This window comes from Rhinopithecus bieti, unplaced genomic scaffold, assembly GCF_001698545.2.
Source record: "Rhinopithecus bieti isolate Rb0 unplaced genomic scaffold, ASM169854v2 scaffold_12642, whole genome shotgun sequence".
Classification (NCBI taxonomy): Eukaryota; Metazoa; Chordata; class Mammalia; order Primates; family Cercopithecidae; genus Rhinopithecus; species Rhinopithecus bieti.
This window is the reverse complement of record NW_016807465.1, coordinates 698,947-721,673: the sequence shown is the minus strand read 5'-3', so window position 1 is coordinate 721,673 and position 22,727 is coordinate 698,947. Positions and strand designations below refer to the sequence as shown.

The 22,727-nt window shown below is 41.1% G+C and overlaps 1 long non-coding RNA gene across 1 annotated transcript; it reads right to left on the bottom strand.

Annotated features, from left to right (window-relative positions):
* Window positions 1-5,402: 5,402 nt before the first annotated feature.
* LOC108535871 (uncharacterized) lies at window positions 5,403-21,816 on the bottom strand. The gene is made up of 5 exons (XR_001887348.1): window positions 21,594-21,816; window positions 15,224-15,287; window positions 11,536-11,759; window positions 9,508-9,686; window positions 5,403-6,537 (listed from the first exon to the last, which is right to left on the bottom strand). It is a non-coding gene; the product is annotated as an uncharacterized LOC108535871 (long non-coding RNA).
* Between the last annotated feature and the right edge of the window lie 911 nt (window positions 21,817-22,727).

Here is a 22,727-nt window from a genome sequence, read left to right as displayed (position 1 = left end):
GAGAGCATCTTAGGGTCCAACCTGGTCCTTGTGTCTTGGTGCACTGTCCCCACCATCCTTGCAGCAGACACGGAGTTGGATGACTGTCCAGGCAAGCAACCTTGTGGATGGGCAGTCTGAAGTTCCTTACAGCAGGGAGGAAAAAGCAGGACCTCCAAGGTAGGGATGGGGGATTCTGACACTCCAGTAGTCACACACACACACCCCCCTCAGAAACACCCTGGTCACTGTGAGACAATCTCCAAGCTGTAAAGGTTCCCAGAAAGGACCCTTTGATGAACCATGAGAGAGCAGAGGAGAACTGGGCACGGGCTGTCAGGAGTGGGGTCAGGCAGGAAAATGGCTCCGCCGGACTCCCGCTGGCCCATGCTGGCTCAGATATGCAGCCTGCCAGATGTGGTGCTTTCCAGGCGCGGGAGGGGTGGCAGGAGCAGGCGTGGCTGCATCTCGTGGGGCAGTCCCTGAACTCCTAGGTCGCGGGCAGGTAGATCCCACACAGCTGGGCCCAGACGGCGGGGTCAGCCTGGGGGTCGGCTTGGGTCTCAGGGAGAGGGGTGCGGGTGGGAGGCAGGGCGCTGTGGCCTCGGAGGGGCAGCCTGGCAGGCGCTGAGAGGACACGAACTCGAGGCCTCCAGCGGCGCAGAGGAGAGTGGGGTGGGCGCCCCGCTCGCTGGGCACGCCAAAGTGCTGTAAACTCCCGCCTGCCCCTTCTTCCTCCTGTGGCTTCTGGTGTCTTGCATGGGCGGATGTGTACTGGGTTCGACTTCTCGCGCTGTTATTTCATCCTATCACCTCAGGCAACCTACTCTGCCCCTCAGCCTCCCACTTCCTCATCTGTAAAATAGGGCGGGAATTATTTCTTACTTCATAATGGTATTGTCAGAGGCGTTTGAACCAGAGCAACTCCATCTTGAATAGAGGAGGCTGAGTGAAATAAGGCTGAGACCCACCGGGCTGCATTCCCAGGAGGTTAGCCATTCTAAGTCACAGGATGAAATAGGAGGTCAGCACAGGATACAGGGCATAAAGACCTTGCTGATAAAACAGGTTGCAATAAAGAAGCCAGCTAAAACCCACTAAAAACAAGGTGGCAATGGGAGTGACCTCCGGTCATCCTCCCTGCTACACTCCCACCAGTGCCATGACAGTTTACAAATGCCATGGCAACGTCAGGAAATTACCATATATGGTCTAAAAAGGGAAAGCATGAATAACCCCCCTTGTTTAGCATATAATCAATAAATAACCATAAAAATGGGCAACCAGCAGCCCTTAGGGCTGTTCTGCCTATGGAGTAGCCATTCTTTCATTCCTCTGCTTTCTTAATAAACTTGCTTTCACTTTATTGTATGGACTTGGCCTGAATTCTTTCTTGTATGAGATTCAAGAACCCTCTCTTGGGGTCTGGATGGGGACCCCTTTCCGGTAACAGTATGAGGATACAATGAGTTGATGTAAAGCAATTTTACCCCGCACCTGGCACACCATAACTGTTCAGTACATTGTAGCTAGTGTTTTTAATAGCTCAAACTCTTTAATTTTTGTAGAAACGGGGATCTCACTTTGTTACCCAAGCTGGTCTCGAACTACTGGTCAAACTGATAACACACCCAATCCATGAGGATCCAAGGGACCTGTGTGCAAGAACTGGATAAAGATTTTCTCTCTAGACCAGTGATGTCCAATAGAAATATGATGTAAACCGTATTTGTATTTCTTTAATTTTCTAAAGCTGCATTAAAAGTGTAAAAACAATCAGATGAATTGAATTAGTGGAATTATAGGTGTTAACCATGTTGATTTGTTGCAAGCATGAGACAGTGACAGGGTTGTGGTGCTTACACTTAGACTGAGTGCTAAAAATGTTGGTAATGAGGAATCCAGCAAAGATACTGCCAATTGTTAGGCATTTAATTGACTTTAGTAATATGTTTTCTTTAAACAACTATATCCAAAATATCACTTCAACATGTGACACTAGCCACATTTAAAGAGCTTCAATTTCCCCTGTGCTAGACAGCACAGCTCTAGATACTTCTTCCGTAAGATCTCTGTGATATGGCCAAGAGACAGGGAAATACTGGGTAGAAGAGAATGGTTCCCCAGCAAAGGCCCCACCCTTAAGCCTGGAGACTCTCAGCCCTAAGTAGGAACAGGCATTTCTGTTTTCGTGCCCCAAGTTACCTTTTGGCCTACCATGCTCCCCAGGCCTGTACCCACAGAAACCCCAAACCCCAGGCTCCAGAAGCAGACCAGCCAACAAGGAGATGGGGAGACACGCAGACGAATGGTGTTGCAGACAAAAAGAAGAAGAGGGACATCTGAATGCCAAGAGTTCAGCTGGGAGTGGTCAGAGAGGAGTTCAGCTGCTGAAGGGCCAAACTCCAGGGGACGATCATCCTCCCACTCCATCCCCCTTCCACCTCCCCATCCATCCTACTGAGAGCCAACTCCACCACTCAGTAACACCCTACATTCATCCTTCAAGCCCATGTGTTACTGGATTCTTTCAGGATGCTGGGCAAGAGCTCGGGATTTAGAAAGCTGTCACCCTGGCCTTTTGCCCTTGCAAAAAGGCAGAGGGTCCATTGAGCTGGTTAACACTTAAGCTGTTCATGGACAGCAAGGCTGAAAGAGCATTGTAACACTGGGAGCACAGGCACCCACCCCTAGACACTACCACAGGGCCAGAGCCCAAAGCACTTCCCCTGGCTCCTGCACTTGCCCATCTGCATGCTCCCACTCCTGTCGGGGGTTTGAGCAGTGGCAGTGACCAAATAGGTGAGCCACAACCCTGCTGCACATCCTGCAGGGGGATCAGAGAACTCTCCCATTTCATAGGAATGCCCAACTCCTTTCCACCATTTGGATCTCAACTCAAATGTCACCACCACCTTTGACCATTTATCTAAAGTAGATTCCTCTTCTCCAGGAGCTGTGGCTCCCGCCTGTAGTCCCAGCTACTAGAGGCCTTGAGCCCAAGAATTTGAGACCAGTCTGGGGATATAGTGAGACCCCTATCTCTAAAACAGAAAGAAGAAAAAAGTAGCTGCAGTTGCCCCTGCCCCCTTCATGCCCACATACACATACATTCACCTAGCTTCACCATGTTTTACTTTCTACACACCATATATCACCATGTGAAATTCCCTTGTTTATTGTTTCCCTCTCCTCATTAGAACCTAAGTTCTCAGGCTGCAGAGTTAGATCCTCAAAACCCAGCACAGTATGTGGCACATTATAGGCACTTACTTAATATTTGCATGAATTAATGAATGAGCAAATGAATAAATTATTAGATGTGGGAGTCCTTGTTGGAGGAAACAAGTTTGATATAATATTGTCCTAGTTTCTAAAAATGAAACCTCCAAACAATGGAAAAAGCAGCTTCATTTTCTATTTATGTCAATACTGCCCCAGTAACAGTTAAAATCAATGCGTCAGGAAGTATGCTTCACTTTCTGTTTGTGCTTCTGAGTCAGGAAAATAAGTAGTTTTGCCTTCCGATAGGTGAACAAAATTAGAAGAATTGATATTTGCATGTTTTCTGGGATATGAAATTCTCAAGTCCTTATTTTAAAAGGTAATTTGAAAAGTTGGGACAGGTTTTTCTCAACCCTTAAAATGAAACTTTCGGTTGACACTAGACCTTTATAGCTGGCAATGACAAGGCATTTGTTTACTAAAAGTAACACTGTTTCATATTTATCTTGCCAAAAATAGATGCTACCTACTCTATAGACAGAACTACTCAATTTTGACCAAGAAGATATCTCAGTATCATGGGAATAATATTAAATTTGAACAATACAAAGGTTGTAGAATACTCACGGGGATATGAAAAGAGTCTTCTATACATTTGATGATTAATCAGGCAATAACAAACGACTCAACTGCTACCTTTATGTCTAGGTTTATAAGCTTGACTCTCCCAACTGTGGTAACATAAGTGTCAGATGTTCTTCAACAGTCATTTATTTGCTTTATAGATTGTCTGAATTATATGCCAACTCAAAAATTTAAGATTTTAAAAAATCACCAATAGTTTTTAAAATAAAATTTAATACATAAAAATATTAAACTGAGCCCAAATGGTGAAGAGCCAGCTTATATATGTGTTGACTCTTACTAAAAAGAAAGGGGATAGATGGCCTAGCATAAGGTATCTATATATTCTGTGTTGAGGTCATTGAACAATAGAGTATTCTTGATAAGTAAACATTTGGGCTATGGGTCAATAACAACAGTTAAAACCTGTTTCTGGGTAAGCAACACAATTAAGGCAATAAGTGTGTTTGGGATACCAGTTCAAATGAATTTGTTTGATGTTACTGGTTGCCAAGCCTGGGTTCACAGTACAATTACCTAGGGAGCTTTACAAGACAGCTGATTGCCAGTCTCTATCCTCAGAGATTCTAATTCAGGCAGCCTGTTGGGGCTTTGGAACCTGTAGTTAGAAAAGCTCTCTTGGTGACTCCAATGATCAGCCAGTTCAGGGAACCCTTGCAGCAGAATTGTCCAAGTGTTACTAGAAGTAGATTCACCAGGATGCCAAAAAGGCTCAATTTTCAGGGCCTCTCATTTGCATGGGTCTTTTCTAAAGCAGCGTATCTAATTTTATATTTGTAATTTTGTATTCCTTTTTTTTTTTTTTTTTTTTTTTGAGATGGAGTCTCGCTCTGTCGCCCAGGCTGGAGTGCAGTGGCTGGATCTCAGCTCACTGCAAGCTCCGCCTCCCGGGTTTACGCCATTCTCCTGCCTCAGCCTCCCGAGTAGCTTGTACTACAAGCGCCCGCCACCTCACCCGGCTAGTTTTTGTATTTTTTAGTAGAGACGGGGTTTCACTGTGTTAGCCAGGATGGTCTCGATCTCCTGACCTCGTGATCCGCCCGTCTCGGCCTCCCAAAGTGCTGGGATTACAGGCTCGAGCCACCGCGTCCCTCCTTGTATTCCTTTTCTTAAAGAGGGCCCCCTAATTGTAAAGAGCTCAGTTCCCACAAAACCTGAATCTGCTCCTGGCCATAAACTATACTGTAGTCAGAAAACTATAACTCCCAGGCAAATCTGGCCCTCTGCCAGCTTTTGTACAGCCCACACACTAAGAATAATTTTTACATTTTTAAACGGTTAAAAAAAAGAGTAATACTTTATGACACATGAAAATTACTTGACATTCAAATTCCAGCATTCATAAATAAAGTTATATTGGCTCACAGCCATGCTCACTCATTTATGTATTGTCTATAGTTGCTTTAGTGCTACAATGGCAGAACTGAGTAGTTGCAGCAGAGACTGGATGGCCTGAAAAGCTTAAAATATTTACTATCTAGGTCTTAACAGAAAAAGTTTGTAGACCCTTGACCCATGCCATGAAATAATAACATCATAGACATGACAGAAAATTGATTTGAAGGGGTTGCTTTATTTAAGTGAAAAGCATGATAGAGGAACTGTTTAAGATAAACAACTTACAAATACTCCCAATTGTAGAAGTGAAAGATTGATTCTATGAAAATCTACAAGTGATTGATTAAATTTAGACATGAATATCAAAGACTTTATAGAGTCATAGCATCTTATCAAAGATCATTTAGCCGAAGTTATGCTTAGTCTGTAGGTTAGAAGCAATGATTGGAGACAGATTGGTTTGTGGGATGACTCAGGATAGGATGATTATCAGTAAAAACCTTCCCAGGTAGAAATTACAAGAAAAAGAATAGAGGATAGTTGCAAAAGATTTATGGAATTAGATTAACCACTAAGCATAAAATAGTACTGCTCTGGGTTGTGAAAAAGTATAGTAAAATGTTGCTAAAGTTATATTTCAAAGTGTAGCTCCCAGAGATGGAACCAGTTAAAGCAATTCTACAAACAAAGCTAAAAAACATTTTAACAATAATGATTGGGTGTATTAGGCAAGAACTGTGACAGATCATCGAATTCTGGCAGCAAAGCACATTAAAAATATTGATTTAGCTGTCTCTCTTGACAGAAGTATGATGGAAACTTAGGCAGTGCTGTGAGGGTCACTCTGAAGGTCTGGGACCTCAGACAGGCAGCAAGGAGGAAAGTCCATCGAAAGACAGTCAGTGTAGCACTGGGGTTGGTGGGAATGCTAACTGGTCATGTTCTGTAGCAGATTTCTCAATCAGGCAAACAGTAGAGGAACATTATATCCAAAAAGACAAATTGACTAGGAAGTTGGCCAGTGAACATATTATTAGGATTGGGAGGTCAATGATGAAGGCAGAAGCTCTTAGTTCACTTCGCAGCTCTCATGATAGGATTGTACAAAAGAGAAGAAACGATCTTCCTTAACTGACTCAGGGCCAGGTACTTCGAAGATCCAAGTAGTCTGCTACTCCGGCTTCTGCTGGAATCTCGGCTGTTTGGAGGCAATTTGTTCTGTGTCTTTTGGAGAAATCCCCTGTGTTCCAAAGAACACCTGGGAATAATATCTCAACTGTAGTTCAACTTTTCCATTTTCACAAGAGAAGGGACTTGAGAGCTGGACGGTAAGAGAGTCGTTGAGTCCATCTGAAGGATGGGTGATTTACCAGGCAAACATAAGGGAAAGACGAAGGAAAGCGTCATTTTGAAGCATCTACTATGAACTAGGCACCCTGCATATGTTACTTCATTATTTCACATCTCCTCAATGTAATTATTATTGATTCCACTTAACATCTTGGGAAGCAGGGAGCATAAGCTTCACGCTCACACTCATCCAGCCTCTGACTGAACTACTGAACTACTGAATTCATGAACGTGAATGCTGAAACGTGAATGCACACCCTTCTGGCTGCCTGGCCCCAAGTTCTTACTCCTTTCAACTTATCTAGCTGCTCCAGGCAGGCTCTCCAAGCAGATAAAGCAGCAAGTAGAAAAATATGGCATTGTAAATATGTTTTCTACTTTTAAGGACCACAAAGACATTTCTTAAATTTATTGGAGTTATGAAAACAAAACTAAACGAATACCCTTCATTAATGAATAATACTATCTCTAAGGTGGACGGTCACATTACCTATTGCAGTCTTCCTTAAAGTGTCAAATTTGGAATCTAGTAAATGTCCTGTATTAGGTCCCTTTGAGACTTTACACAATTTACCCCAATCTCACTGTAAAAAATGGTGTCTTTATATGTAAAGTTAAAGATTTGCCAACTACAGATTGCTCAGGACAGGCAAGCAGCCCTCCTGGCCCCTAGTTTCAGCTATGACTAGTTTCTTTTTCACCACAGTCCAGTTAGAAATTAGGTTATAGTTGTAAGTCTTCCTTCCCTGGGTTTTTTTTTTTTTTTAATGCAGGCCGTTATAGTAACGAGTCACATGGTCTTCCCTTAGGTGATGGTCAGTGGTTAAAAACAGCCAGTAGATCTTCAGAGGAATTATTACAAGTTCAAAAAAAAAAAAAATCATTTAAAGAACTTATGCCACCATTTTGAAGTTCCCTAGTAAATTATTTGATCAATTTACCTTCTATTTCTTCCAAAACTGTGTCCTCACATTTTTCAGAGCTTAAAATAGTCACTTTTTTATCCCTTAATCACAAACCACTCAGAAGAGGCTATAAGAAGAAAATACCATCAAGCAATGCTGCCTTCAGGAATTCTGTTTACTCTAAATTTAGTAGATTTCTTTTGTAAACCTAGGCCTAATCTCAGATTAAACAAAATAAATGGTAGCTAAATAGATGGCCTCTTCAAATCTGTTTGCTTTACCACAGACAAACAAGTCAAGGCCTTCCTAATTTGCAGTTCAGAAAGCTCTCTGCCCAATCTAGAAGAGGGAAAAAGAAGACCAAGCACCAATCTAAACAGACATTCCGTAATTATAGGATTTTAGGTTTGGAGTCACTTCACTTAATCTTTGCATGACCCAGAATTCAACTCAGAAGATTAAAAGAACAGCATTTTCCATTCTATTCATGAAAATTAAGGACTTGGCTGGAGTTAATAAAGCTGAGGAAAAAGTATAAGCTGTTAGTCAAAGCAACGTAATCCTTATTGCAATGCAAAGTGGAAAAAAATGTAGTTGTATGTTATTTCCATTACAATAAGTAATACATTTGTTTACATATTTGGAAAAGAGGACATAATATTCCAAAGGTGAATTTTTCTGTGTGGGAGAACCATATTAAGATTCCACTGTTGGAGCAACTCCAGAAGCTTATCAGATCTAAATAAAAGATTGATGATGATTCTGAGTTTAAAATTTAATGTCTAAGCTACCTGCTAAATTTTACATTACAAGAATGTTGACTGTAGTGTAAATCAATAAAATCAATTATGCTCTCTTATGGAATGGATGTTATAAGATAAAAATTATTTACATATTACTGTGCCTTTTCAGGGTGTGTTGTTTACTTCTTTCACTCACTATCATTTGTCAAAATTTTCATTTTGAAGGATTTAATGGATAATATTTAATACACAGTACATTAAAATGCTTTTCTGCTAGAATACCCTTTTCTATAAATTACACAAAGACATGATCATTTCTACCTATAAACATGGATTTACAAAAACAAAATCTAATAATCTGATATACCCAAATTTAAGGAAATAATTTCCAACTTTTAATGATATTGAAACTGATCCTTTTTCTGTTAAAAGGAACTTCAAGGCAGCTATTATGTGCTATGAATAAATGTTCATACAATAATCATAGTCATGAGATCTGTAAGTAAATGGGTAGCATCTGTTTATCCAACACCTTAGTTACTGTGTAAGTCTTTCCCCAAAGCCAGACTACCAATTCACAGGGGCTTTATCTTTGTCTAAGCCCATCTCTCAAGTGAATTAAAGGCTTGTGAGAGAAGGCAAGTGACCTTTTATGGGTTTGGAATATACTGTGAGGTTAAGACTGTGAAATGCCACTCCAAGGCAAGAGTTGGCAGTGTGTGTTTTCCCCTGCACTCTGCCACCAGTGTTCCCAATAATCTCATTCCCCAGCCTCCAGCAGGGGAAAAGCCCATCTTACTAAATAATGCAAATGTAAATATTGTACACCTATGTATCTAAATTATGTTTTCATAAAATTATGAGATAAAGATTTTTTATCATTTAAGCAGTTCAGACACTTGGTTACATTCATAATCAAGAAACGAAAGATGTCTCCAGGAAAAAAGTGTCCAACGTTGTAATAAGTAATCATTTAAAACATATTGCAAAACAGATTGTGATAAGAACTTATAATTTGTTTTTTAACTCAGAATTAGAATTTGATAAAGACAAATTTCCAGGTCCATGAAATAACTTAATACTTTGCTTTCTTTCTTTTTTTTGGCGGGGGGGACGGAGTTTTGCTCTTTGCCCAGGCTGGAGTGCAATGGCACAGTCTTGGCTGACTGCAACCTCTGCCTCCGGGGTTCAAGCGATTCTCCTGCCTAGGCCTCTCGAGTAGCTGGAATTACAGGCGCCCAGCACCATGCTCGGCTGGCTTTGTATTTTTAGTAGAGATGGGGTTTCACCATATTGGACAGGCTGGTCTTGGTGATCCTGACCTCAGGTGATCCGCTGGCCTCGGCCTCCCAAAGTGCTGGGATTACAGGCGTGAGCCACCACGCCTGGCCAATACTTTGTTTTCTTAATATGAATGGGGATATACTTGAATCATTCAGGAAAGCCCCCTGTACCTTATTCCCAAGTCTATTGGATTAATGTCATATGTACATCAGGTTAGCTAGAAAAAAGGACATTTTAAAGGGCATTAATCATTTATATTCAAAGGTAAGATATTAAGAGCAATATAAATTATAGCTAATTTCTGAAATCAAGAATTTACTCAGAAAATCTTTTCTAGTTTTTCATCAGCTAACAATTATGATTACTTTGTTCAAAATTTTTTCTAGTTTCAAATTTAAGCTCCCCTCACTGTCCCCGGGTCACTTACATCATTCTCTTCTTTATAAAATCTTATATTTGGAAAAACACAAAGTATATGCAATAGTCATTTAAAATTTTGTAGGATTTAAACAATTACAAAAGATATAAGCACTTGCAGGTCAAACATTGCATAGGTGACAAAGAAAAAAAAATATATATATATGTATATTTTTTTTGAGATGGAGTTTTGCTGTTGTTGCCCAGGCTGGAGTGCAATGGTACGATCTCAGCTCACTGCAACCTCCGCCTCCCAGGTTCAAGTGATTCTCCTGTCTCAGCCTCCCGAGCAGCTGGGATTATGGGTGCCTGCCACTGCATCCAGCTAATTTTTGTATGTTTTGGTAGAGATGGGGGTTTCTCCATGTTGGTCAGGCTGGTCTCGAACTCCCGACCTCAGGTGATCCGCCCGCCTCCACCTTCAAAATGCTGGGATTACAGGTGTGAGCCACCGCATCCTGCCAGAAAAAGATATTAATGTCTCCTTCATCCCTTCCAACTCATCTTCCGCAGAAGCCTGATGTTAACATTTCAGTGTACATCCTCCATCCAAACCAAATATTTACACATACATTTATCCAAGCGTAATGTATAATTGTAAAAGTTCTTTTTTATAAAGTCAGAATAAAAATCAGAATAAAAAATATTCACATTATTCTATGTATTAATCAGAACCATTTTGGTTGTAAGTAATGGAAACAGAAAATAGTTTAAGTAAAAAAAGTATTTAAGTATTATTGGTTTGTGTAACTGAGAAGGCTTCAAGAATAGCTGGATCTAGGGAATTAAATCAGCAGTTAGCCTTGGTTTGTCTTAGCTCTGTTTTTCACTATGTTGGTTCATTCTTGGGCAAAACTTTTCCTGTAGTGGCAGGATGGGTGTTTTCGATATTGGATATATCATATACAAAATACAAAATACTATGTTTAACAATTTTAGAGAAATATCGAACAACCTTGAAAATATAGGCAGGGAATGAGAAATTATCTTAAAATGTCAAAGAGATTTAAAGAACCAATTAAATGAAGAATTAAATAAGAATGAAAAATAAGAATGATGAAATTTAAAAAACAATAGAAGATTGACATTTCTGACAATATGGCAACCAAGATATTTTGGACCATTCTCCCACTGAAAATAACAAAAGATGCGGCTAAATCAGAAAAAACAACAACAACGGCTGGGCGCAGTGGCTCACACCTGTAATCCCAACACTTTGGGAGGCCGAAGCAGGCGGATCACCTGAGGTCAGGAGTTCGAGACCAGCCTGGCCAAGATGATGAAACCCTGTCTCTACTAAAAATACAAAAATTAGTCTGGCATGGTTGTGGGCACCTGTGATCCCAGCTACTCGGGAGGCTGAGGCAGGAGAATCACTTGAACCCGGGAGGCGGAGGCTGCAGTGAGCTGAGATTGTGACACTGCACTCCAGCCTGGGTGACAGAGCGAGACTCCGTCTCAAAAAAAAAAGAAAAAAAGAAAAGAAAACAACAATATCAAAAATAAAAACAAAACTAGAGGCATCAAAAAGCTAACAAGACAGTAACAAATAACCAAGCCAAAATATGAGAGCAAGTAGAAACAGAGAAATAAGCATAGTGATAAAGCAAGTATTATTCATTCAAGAGAATTTCTAAATGTACTCTTACCTTATGTGGTGATTCTGCCTCATATCCTCCTGTCTTGATGACCTTATGAACAAAGCCGCAACCCCAAATGATTGTCCCTGTGCCCTGGGGATACTCAGCAAGTAAATTAGTCTGGATAAGGGCCAGTTGGGAGCACACTTTCCTGAGCATCTCAGAATCAGATATGTTCCTTGACAGTATAGACCACAGACAGCTGGACTCGCACAAGTGTGGGTTTGTGAAGCCTTAGGTGACAATATTGAAGTAGGATTGGGTGGGGTATGGAGAGCACACAACAGTTAGAAAGGGTAAGGCAATCTGTCATTCTTCCTACCTGCCTTATCCACAACAAAGAGGGAGATGGAGCCGGCATGATGCTCAACCTCAGCTCCTGGAGAAGCCAGGCTACTAAGCTCAGGTCTGCCCTGCAGTCCTCTCTGTTACTGAAGCCACCACGTGCCTATTTCCTGCTACCATCTCCTTGCCAGTGGATGCACTGAGATCAGTTCAACTGTGCACCCACCCTGCGCAACAATCTTTAATCACTCAGTGCACTGAAAACACTTACTGCCCATACTCTTACCTCAGTTAGGGCAGTTGTCCCAACCTTTTTGGCACCAGGGACTGGTTTCATGGAAGACAATTTTTCCATGGACAGGATAAGGGTGGGGGATAGTTTTGGGATGATTCAAGCACATCATATTTATTGTGCACTTTATTCCTATTATTATTACATTGTAATATACAATGAAAAAATTATACAACTCACCATAATGTAGAATCAGTGGGAGCCCTGAGCTTGTTTTCCTGCAACAAGACAGTCCCATCTGTGGGTGATGGGAGACCGTGACAGATCATTAGGCATTGATTCTCATGAGGAGCACACAACCTAGATCCTTCACATGCACAGTTCACAATAGGGTTCCCACTCCTATGAGAATGTAATGCCACTGCTGATCTGAAGGAAGCAGAGCTCAGGCGGTGATGCAAGCAATGGGAAGTGACTATAAATACAGATGAAGCCTCCCCTGCTTGCCAGCCCACTGTTCACCTCCTGCTGTGTGGCCTGGGAGTTGAGGACCCCGAGTTAGGGAGCTTCTGTCTTCAAGTGACAGAAAGTTCAGCTCAAATGGACTTAGACAATAAAAGGGGACATTGTGGCTAGTAGTTCTACTGGGGGTTCTCAGTTTACACACTAAAAGTTGATTCTGACTGATTTAGGAAATGACAAATTTGTTGAAAGGATATTAGGTAGCCCAAAGGCTAGATAGGAAGAACCGCTTCCAAAATTAGGTCCTAGTACCAGTCTGGTAAAGGCAGTGCTGCTGGTGGTCTTACATTCTGTCTTTGGAGGCAGGATACCAACTGCTACTCCTGAAACTGTTGCCATAAGTGCTACTGCTGCCACTACAGCTGCGCCCACCAGTGAATTCTCCACTGTCTTGGTGACTTCATTTCTCCATCTTGGGATTCACAGGTTGGTCTGATGGTCAAATAGAGAAGAAATGCCTGCGCTTTAGCTGTGAGGCTGCCTGGGGCTGTGACTATATGGTCCTGGCTGTTTCTACACTGGAAGGCATCTCTGCCCCTCAGTGGTATGCATGTGGTGGGATATCCCCAAACCTAGGAAGGTGTTCAGATAAGGTCCTTGCTCATGTGGCATTTACAGTCTTACAGTGAGGGAGACAGACAATAAGCAAGTAAACCAATAAAAAAAGATGATAATTCCAGGTAGTGATTAGCATTATGAAGACTATAAGGACCTCCACAAATTCCAACCCTGATGTTGCCCCAGAAGCAAGAGAGGGGTGTACCGATCTACAAGTCGATGTAAATCTAGGTAAAAACCATAAGAAACCCCTGGGCAGAGAGAAAGGGTGGCTGTGACCTGCTGTGGGTAAACCATAGGCTGAGCAGAGAAAGTCACTGTTAGGACATGGTGCAGGCAGAGTTGCAGGCTGTTTCCTCTCTCCAACCACTGTCCCTGGCAGATAATCGCCTGGCCTGGCACCACCTTGAGACAAAATATCTGCTACACGGAGGTGATGGAATAATATCAGGGCAGTGCTACAGCCTGGCCAGGGTGAGGAACAGATAACAATGGCAGCATCTGGACTCTGAGTAATTCTACCCCCTGTCAGAAGAAGGTTACTTACAGAGGAGTTGTTTATGGAATTTGGGAGCTGACTGTATCCAGACAGGGATGAATGCACACTGCAGGATACCAAGGATCAGTTAGAAGCAATGAACCAAGTGTGCATACATATATAACAGATACAGATGGGTCTTTAGAACACACTGGTGAATACAAAACATGATACCTACAACAAGGTCTATTGCACAATACTATTAGTGAAACATATAATATGCCAAATAATAACTTACATTTGACAATATTACATTTTTAGACAAGGATATACATGTAATGCCTTATAGTGAATGAATATATGAAAGGAGAGGCAATGGAAATGGAAACCAGGGATTTATGGGGAAAATATCCATGAAAGAAATGTAACAGGCCGGGCGCGGTGGCTCAAGCCTGTAATCCCAGCACTTTGGGAGGCCGAGACGGGCGGATCATGAGGTCAGGAGATCGAGACCATCCTGGCTAACACGGTGAAACCCCGTCTCTACTAAAAAATACAAAACCTAGCCGGGCGAGGTGGCGGGCGCCTGTAGTCCCAGCTACTCGGAGGCTGAAGCAGGAGAATGGCGTAAACCCGGGAGGCGGAGCTGGCAGTGAGCTGAGATTCGGCCACTGCGCTGCAGCCTGGGCGACAGAGCGAGACTCCGTCTCAAAAAAAAAAAAAAAAAAAAAAAATGTAACAATAGTATACCATGAACTGAAGTATGTGATTGACTTGATACTTTTCACATGAGGCATAAAAATTAAAGAAAGAATGGAGGAGTAGGAGGGAATTTATTAGCTGGCATCTGGGCTGCAGGCGGAGTGATCAACATTAAATAGGGTGGTCAGAGAAGGCTTCTATAAAGAGGTGACATCTAGGCTAAAGTCTGAGCAATGTGGCCAGTCGTGTGACGGTCTGGGGCTGCGCACTCCAGGCAGAAGGAATAGCATATGCTAAGACCCTGTAACAGAAACATGACATCGTTGAGGAACAAGAAAAAAGACAGGTGTGGTTAGAGCACAGCGAGTACATCAAAGTTGAGGTTTAATTTTAAAAGATGATCTGGCAAAGTCTTTCTTCGTTGATAAGTCTATACATACAGTTTGGAGTAATCAGTTTCACAGAATTGATAATTGCTAAGGAGAAGTGAAGTCCTCTCTGGTTTTATGACGACCTGGCTTGACAGGGAAGTGAGGCGTGAGCACCAGGCAATCAGATAGTGGCAGAACCAAATTTGCTCTTACAAGTGCGGAAGGAGCCGATTCTCACCACTGCGAAGACAGAAATTTTAGCAGGTGCAGGCCTGCCATGCTGAGACCCCCATGCTGAAGGCTGGACAGCCCGTGTGAAGGACTGACTCGGCAGGGCTTCTGACACTAGCTGTCTCCACTGCAATCCTGCTTACAGCTTGTGCCCTCAACATTTCCGGGGCAACAGCTCCTAACTAGGACCACTTTCCACATCTTTGCTCTCTGGTGCTTGGACTCTGGTCTCCTTCTGTCCTCTTTCCATATCTTGCCAGAAACTTGACATTTTTTGGTTTCCTTCAAAAGAGCACTTTGTGTATCAAAAATACAAACCTTAGGTTTTCACTCTGTCCTGGGGTGTTGAACTCTTGTCTCCCTGCCAAGTGCTGAACTGCTCCTTTTGCAAAAGAAAACAAACGAAGAACAATAATAAGCTGTTTCTCATGAACAGAAAATCCTTGAGGACAGGGACGTACTCTACCTTGACTTCCATCTAACTTTGTGCCTAGAAAAATTGTTGGGCCCAAGGTAGGTGCTCCATAAAACGGATTGAATGAGTTCACACGCACACACACACACACACACACACACCACATTCTTAAAATGATGAAAAAATCACATCCTGCTTTCTATTGCAAAAGTTCCAACTAGAATTCATCTTTCCCAAGATAACTAGCATTAATATAGCTTTGCTCAACACCAACTATTGCTCACAAAGAATTAGTTTTCCTCACTGGAACTATTATGGGTCATAATAATAATGTTTATTGAGCACTGTGGGCCACATACTAAATTATCTCACTTAAAACCTATAATAACCCTATGACTTATGTACTATCCCATCTTTATCTAAAAGAGGAGGAAAAACTGAAGCTTAAAGAGACTTGGTAACTTCTACGTGATGGCTACAGCTGGGCTTTTCATCCCAGGTCAACCTGACTCCAGAGCTCTTAGCCGACCTTCTGAAACTCAAGCCAATTTTATATAATGACATATATTAAAGTTATGTCTGAAACAACTACTACTTTTCTGAATATTACTTTTTCTTTTGTAGACTAATCATTGGCATCCATATATTTAAGCATTTCTTAAGGAGCTCAATTTTTTCATAATATTGTACATCTAAAATATAATGTGTACAAGACAGCTTGAAAATAAGCAACAGAGAAAGAATAGAAATGAACTCTATTCTTTGCACTGAGCCTGTGTTTGCTTTAATTCTAGTTTCTGGTTTTGAAAATACTTTTTTGTCTACTTTTTCTTCTTTTACTTTGTACTGATGGTTTAATTACTTATTTTGTGATTATAAAACAATGATCATTGTGACAATTTTACTGCAGTAAACATTCTTTGTCTGAGTCTAGGTTTCCTAGAAATTATAGGCTGAGGCAAAATTTACATTCTAAAGCTTCACTAGAGGGGTGCAAACCCAAGGGAGCAGGAGTGAACGGGGGCAGGCCAGTGACACAGGAAGGCAGGAAAGCAAAGAGAAGATTATTGGGCTGACCTTGCTTCACTAGAAAGCACTATTGGTTGCTCTGTCACCTGGAAGTTTCCAGAGAGGCCCACATGGAAACATTTCTCAGAAGAATCCTTTGGAAGAGAAGAAGAGGAAGAATTTGTTTATGGGTTATTGCCTATCATCTGCCTCTTAGTACTTAAAATTTGCTTCACTGGGGCTTTTTTAAGTACTTCACTTAGTACTTAAAATTTGCTTCGCGGTGGCTGACGCCTGTAATCCCAGCACTTTGGGAGGCCAAGGTGGGCAGATCACTTGAGGCCAGGAGTTCGAGATCATCCTGGCCAACATGGCGAAACCCCATCTCTACTAAAAATACAAAAATTAGCTGGGCGTGATGGTGGCGCCTGTAATTCCAGCTGCTTGGGATGCCGAGGCACAAGAGTCTGAACCTGGGAGGCAGAGTTTGCAGTGAGCCGAGATCCTGCCTCCACACTCCACACTGGGTGACAGAGTGAGATTCTGTCTTAAAAAAAAAAAAAAAAAAAAATTTGTTTCACTGGGCATCAGCTTCTAGCATTGTTACCTGGCCCCTTATATGAGTCTCAGAACACAAGTCAGCGAGCAGGCACAAGCCAGGGACACTTCCTTTCTGCCCGCAGCCTGGGGTCTCCAGGCCCTATCAAGCCAGTGCGCCCCCAGTGGTCCTGTTGTGTCTTGCACCTGGAGACAAGGAGGGCCCAGGGTAGGAGGGAGGAGGCGGGTGGTGTCAGGCATGAGGTAGTGTGATCCTGAGCTGTGCCATGGAAGACCTGGGACACCTGGAGCAGCGGGCAGTAGGCCCAGCTGGCTAAGCAGGAGGAACACTACAACAGCATGGTTTCTGCAGTGAGAGAGTTACAAGAGCTTCTCCACAGTAATGACCAAAACCACCTCTCTGCACTCAAAAGAAGGTGGTCTTTTTGGAGGGTCATTAGTAGCATTGAGCAGAAAACCATAGCTGAGGATCAATAACCTCAAACTGTCAGAACATTTTCATAACATGTCTCCTGGTGCACACGCAGGAGATTTTTCTTCAGTGAATATCTGTACGTACAGTTTCTGTAAGTGAATACTTCTAAATAATAGCTTTAAATGGTTGCTTGTCACTAAGTTTGGTTCTTTTCTTTTCTTATACATATGTCCAAAACTCATCTATCGATCCATAAATTCATCCTGGGGGAAAGTACCATTGAGTATCCCTATCACATATGCCTCCTTGTTGAACTGGTAATAGACATCTCAGCAAACTCACAGGGAAACTAACAGTAAGAATTAAATGCTTTGAGGTATTTTAAACTTGGAGAGGCTGTTTAAATCCATGTTACTTTTAAGCCCAAAATTTCCTATTGTTTCCAGGAGAGGGCACAAATTCATCTTATGCTTATTCTTAGTGCTTTTTACCACCTTTCTTGACTTTACCCCATGTGTACACATGCACACTCCCACACATAAACATGTGCACCCTAACTCTTATTTTATAAAATGACTGGTTATCTATTAACCAGCTTATGCAGCCATTTCAGAACCTATGCAAAGCAACTTTGAACAGACTCTTCACCCTGTTGCAAGATCCGGAGTGTCAACTGGGGCTTCATGAGGTTCCCATGTAGAGCTGGTTCCACTATAGCTAAATACATATGGCTTTAATTTACAGTCCAGTCCCTATATCATTGTTTCCAATTGCCGATGACATTGGTAGACCAACAGTGGTAATAGGAGTAGTCTCAGGCAATAAGGAGACACATTTTCTATAGAGAATTTTAAAACAATAATTAAATGGACTAAAAGCTGATTTGCTTTTACTATATTCACACATTGGCGATTCTACACAGTGGTCAAATGCTGTCCCCCTCCCCGCTAAATCTTTTGTTGGTCTGCAGTCTAAAAAGTTTCTGTGGTTATTATTCAATTTCATAATAAATAAAATCAGGAATGCTACTGCTTATCTCTTAGGAAACACATTTTCTCCTTTAGTAATAACTCCTACGTGGGAGTTAACTCAGAGAAGACTTGACATAAATGGACTTATCTACACGCTCTTGTTTGAGAGTTAAGTTCCGGATGGTTCAGAATCATTCACATTTGTGCTTGCTTTGGGTACACTTCATGCTCCAACCAATGTGGGACTATCTGCTTCTGCATTTAAACACTAGATTTGGAATAAACATTGGCAGTACGGCGATTGTGACGGAACTTGGGCTACCTCAATTCTCTCTCATCCAATTTAGTGCTCTCATGAAAACTCACTTGGAGTTTTTATATATAATTAAAATTTAAAATAATAAAGCAGTGTAAACCACAAGGTGTAATTCTTTTGGTAACTGCAAGTTTATTTCACATGTGCAGTATTTCACACTTTGAATAATATCTTTAAAAATTGAAGTTGATGTCTTTTTTATTGTTCTTTTTCTTATATAATTACTATTGTACAATAATGTTATTCATTTTATGGCAGTCTAGTATGTAGGTGTATGTATTCTCTCTTTTGTTTGAAAACATTAATGTAATTAAAATATTACTCCACTACTTTCCCCTTTTTTGATACCATAAAATGTATTTTATTATTTTATTTTCATTTTATTGGAATGATTACATATACAAAGTTCAATAAAATAAAATCTCACCATGTTTCTTTTCAGTCCATTTTCTTTTATTCATTTCATTATTATTACCAAAAATAATGCTGTAAGGAGTAGTGGGGTGTTAAAAAATGATCTGCTGGATAACACCAGTCACACAAGGCACACTCTGCTTCCTTGCAGATCCTCTGGAGAGCTGCCCTGCCTGAGAACACTGCCCCCTGCTGCTCAGTGTGAATTCACCCTTGAGGCTTATAAACAGAGAATTAACCCTCACTCCACCTTAAACTTACTCTTTTATTCAGAGAGATATATCTAACTACAGTGTCAACTTTGTCTTGGTTCACACAGATCCCCAGGAACAGAGTGAGCAATCAACACATTTTTGTTGAGTGAAAGAAGGAATGTGATGTTACTTTGCACATATTGGAGAGTGCATGCGCATGTGTTAATATGTCTGAGTATTGTGCGCAAGTGTGGGTGTTCACAGCACAAAATCGGTTTGTCAAGAGTGAACATCATATATTTTACTTTTCTTGCACCCACCCACCCCACATCCCCCACCACTTCCCAGCCGTGCCAGAGACACTACATTTGCAGACTAACAAATTGACTTAGAAGGTCAGGACCCAAAATGCTATTCCAAAAATATTAAGAATGGCTAAGAAGTTAAAATCCAATCAAATAAAATTCCGTTTTTTAATTCTTTTATAAGCACACTAGTTTTTTGTATGGGGGAGGAGAGGTTACTCATTAGTAAATAAAATTCTCAATTTATCACAAGATACTACAACTGATACTAATCTTTGCCAACTGTTAATAATTTCTTTCTCATTCTTGTAACTGATACCCAGGGATGCATCTAATATATATTATAATTCCAACACATTTTAATTACCATTATATTTAAAGTAAGAAAGGAGGGGGAAATGAAATGTAGCTTTTAAAGACTCTGAGCAGCTCACCTAAGATGACCTTTCAAAGATAAGTGATATAAAACATTAAATAACCTAAAACTTACATAGTCCAGCCTTAGTGTGTAAATAAACGAGGCAAGAGTATAGACTTGTCCAGAGTGTCACAGTGTGAGGGCATAGCCAGGACCAGAAGCCTGCAATCCCTACTTCCACCCCAGTCTCTCATCCAACACAGCACAGCTTCCAATACAGAAGAAAATGACTCTATTTTTGTTTGTTGTATCAAATTGTTTAAAGTATTTAAGATACGAGCTTCAGATATCATTACACTGTCAGATAACAATATACGGAGTAATAAGAATTTGAAGATAACTTTGAGAATCACCTATTATAACACATACATTAACAAGAGAGAATGAATACATATTTACTAAGTATCTACCATGTCCATGGCACGTGGCTATTCCCTATAGAGACTACTGAATGAATAAATGATAGCATGAACCTACATAACACTTACCATAAGCCAGTCTGGTCTAAGTGCTTTACATTTATTAAGACATTTAATCTTCACAACAACTCTGTGAATATCTGTTATTATCACCATCCCCAGTTTACAGATAAGGAAATTGAGGCACAGAGAACTTCACCAAAGATCAGGCAGCCAGCAAACAGAACTTTACTACTTTGGTCATCCGACTCCATGGGTCATGCAAACTATGATCTACCTCTCATCTTAAGGAACAGAAACATAGGAAAAGGTTAATGGTAAGGCAGGTTTAAATAACAGTTAATGATGACTATAATGGACAAAAGGCAATATCCAAGAGGCAAGTGAATAGTATAAGTCAGAGCTCTCTGTGAGTGCAAGCAACAGAAACTAAATATGAAATCGCTTAAATTATCTCAAAAGCTATTTATTTGCCAGCAATAGTAGAAGGCATTATAGACTGAATTTTGTCTCCCCAAAATTCGTGTGTTGAAGTCCTAACTCCCAGTACCTCCAAATATAACCATATTTGACAAAGGACCTTTAAAGAGCTAATTAAGGTAAATTGAGGCCATTCGGATGGATCCCAATCTAATCTAACTGGTGTCCCTATAAGAAAGTGAGATTAGGACAAACACACGCAGAGGGAAGGCCATATGAAGATGCAGAGAGGAGGGCTATGTGCAAGCAAGAAGAGAGAGTTCCCAGAGTGCAACCCACCCCCATGACACCTGGATCTCAGATTTCTAGTCTCCAAAGTCACAAGGAATTAAATTCCCATTTTCAGCCACCCAATCTGTGATACTTTGTTAATGCAGCCCAAGCAGAGAAAAATAGAAGAATACTGGGTATTTCATAGAATTAAAGAGTTACAGGAAACAGTTGCAGCCAGGAATCTCAAGGACTAGAACAAGGACCTGAACAACTGCAGGATACACACACTATCTTCCCCACACTTCCAGCTTCAGAATTTAAAAATGTCGCATTCCCAACCCTAAGCCAATCACTTAATTCTCCTATTTCAGTGAGGCATCTCTACCATCCTTGGCTGGTCTGTGTCCCCAGATCCTCTTGTGGTTTGGTTTCCCAAGAGAGTAAACCTGGTTTCTGCCAGGACAGGAGAGAGGCTGCTAAGAGATGAGGAAGGAATCCAGAGGTCTGAGTACTTTCTCCAAAGACTTTCCATAAACCTCCCATTTTCGGCTCCACCTCTTACCTTCTCTTTCAGAAGAATCTGGTGCCTCCAATTCTGGGGACTTTGTGCTGTGCTTTACCATGAACTAACTTCCTTCTTAAGCTCCCCATCTGCTGATACTGCAGTTTCAGCCCCTGTCCATGTCCATCTCCAAAAATGAGATGACATGGACTTTTCACCTATTCTTTCTGTCTTGTAGACTTGGGCCTTTTTGGCTTCTTTGCTGTCATTTTAGTAGCATTTTGAAAGAGATCAAAGAAAAACACAGGTTTTTAAACTGCAATGTTTAACCAGAAGTCTATTTTGGGGACTTTCAAATAATCCCCTGTGAGGTGCCACAGTGGCTTCCTTCTGGCTTGGGAAGGTGGCAGTAGCACAGAGGACAGACAATAGCACAGAGAACAGACTAGGAAAAGAAGAGTAGGCAGGCTCTGGCCTCCACCCCTACATCAATCAGAAAATCTCTGCTTTTTATGTTTTATATATTGGCCTTCTAAGATTTCATTTGAAGAAAGAGACTTTAACTAAAAATAGAGACTCTTAAAACCACTGTGCAATATCAGGCTGCCTCCTACATATTTTAAAGAGTTTAAATCATGGTGTACATACATGTATTCTGGGTTTTTTTTTTTTCATTAAATTGTGTTATAAACATGTATCCGTATTTCTGTGGCTTTTTCGTAATCAGTTTCTTAACCTAGTGCCTGGCACGTGATAGGCCCTTAGTAAATAGTGATTGATTGAGTGAATTAATTATATTTAACAGCTGCTTCTAATTTATTTGTAATTATAGAGAATAACCTGTTTCATTCATTCATTTATTCACCCAACACATATTTATTCAATACCTATTATATGCCAGGCATTGATAGATGATGCTGAGAATACAGGAATGAATAAGGTAGACCGTCCTTTCCACACAGAGCCAACAGTCTGAGGGGGGAATCTGACAGGTGAATTGACAATCACAATACGTAAGTATAAAAGCTATGGGAAACAAAAAGCATCTACAGGAGCACATCATAGGGGTCCCTAATGCAGACCTGAAAGTTGGGGAAGACTCCCTGGAGGAAAAGACTTAAGGTGAATCCTAAAAGACTAACAAAACAGTTTCTGGTTCAGCATGTAAGAAATTTGGAAGTTGCCACTCTTTCC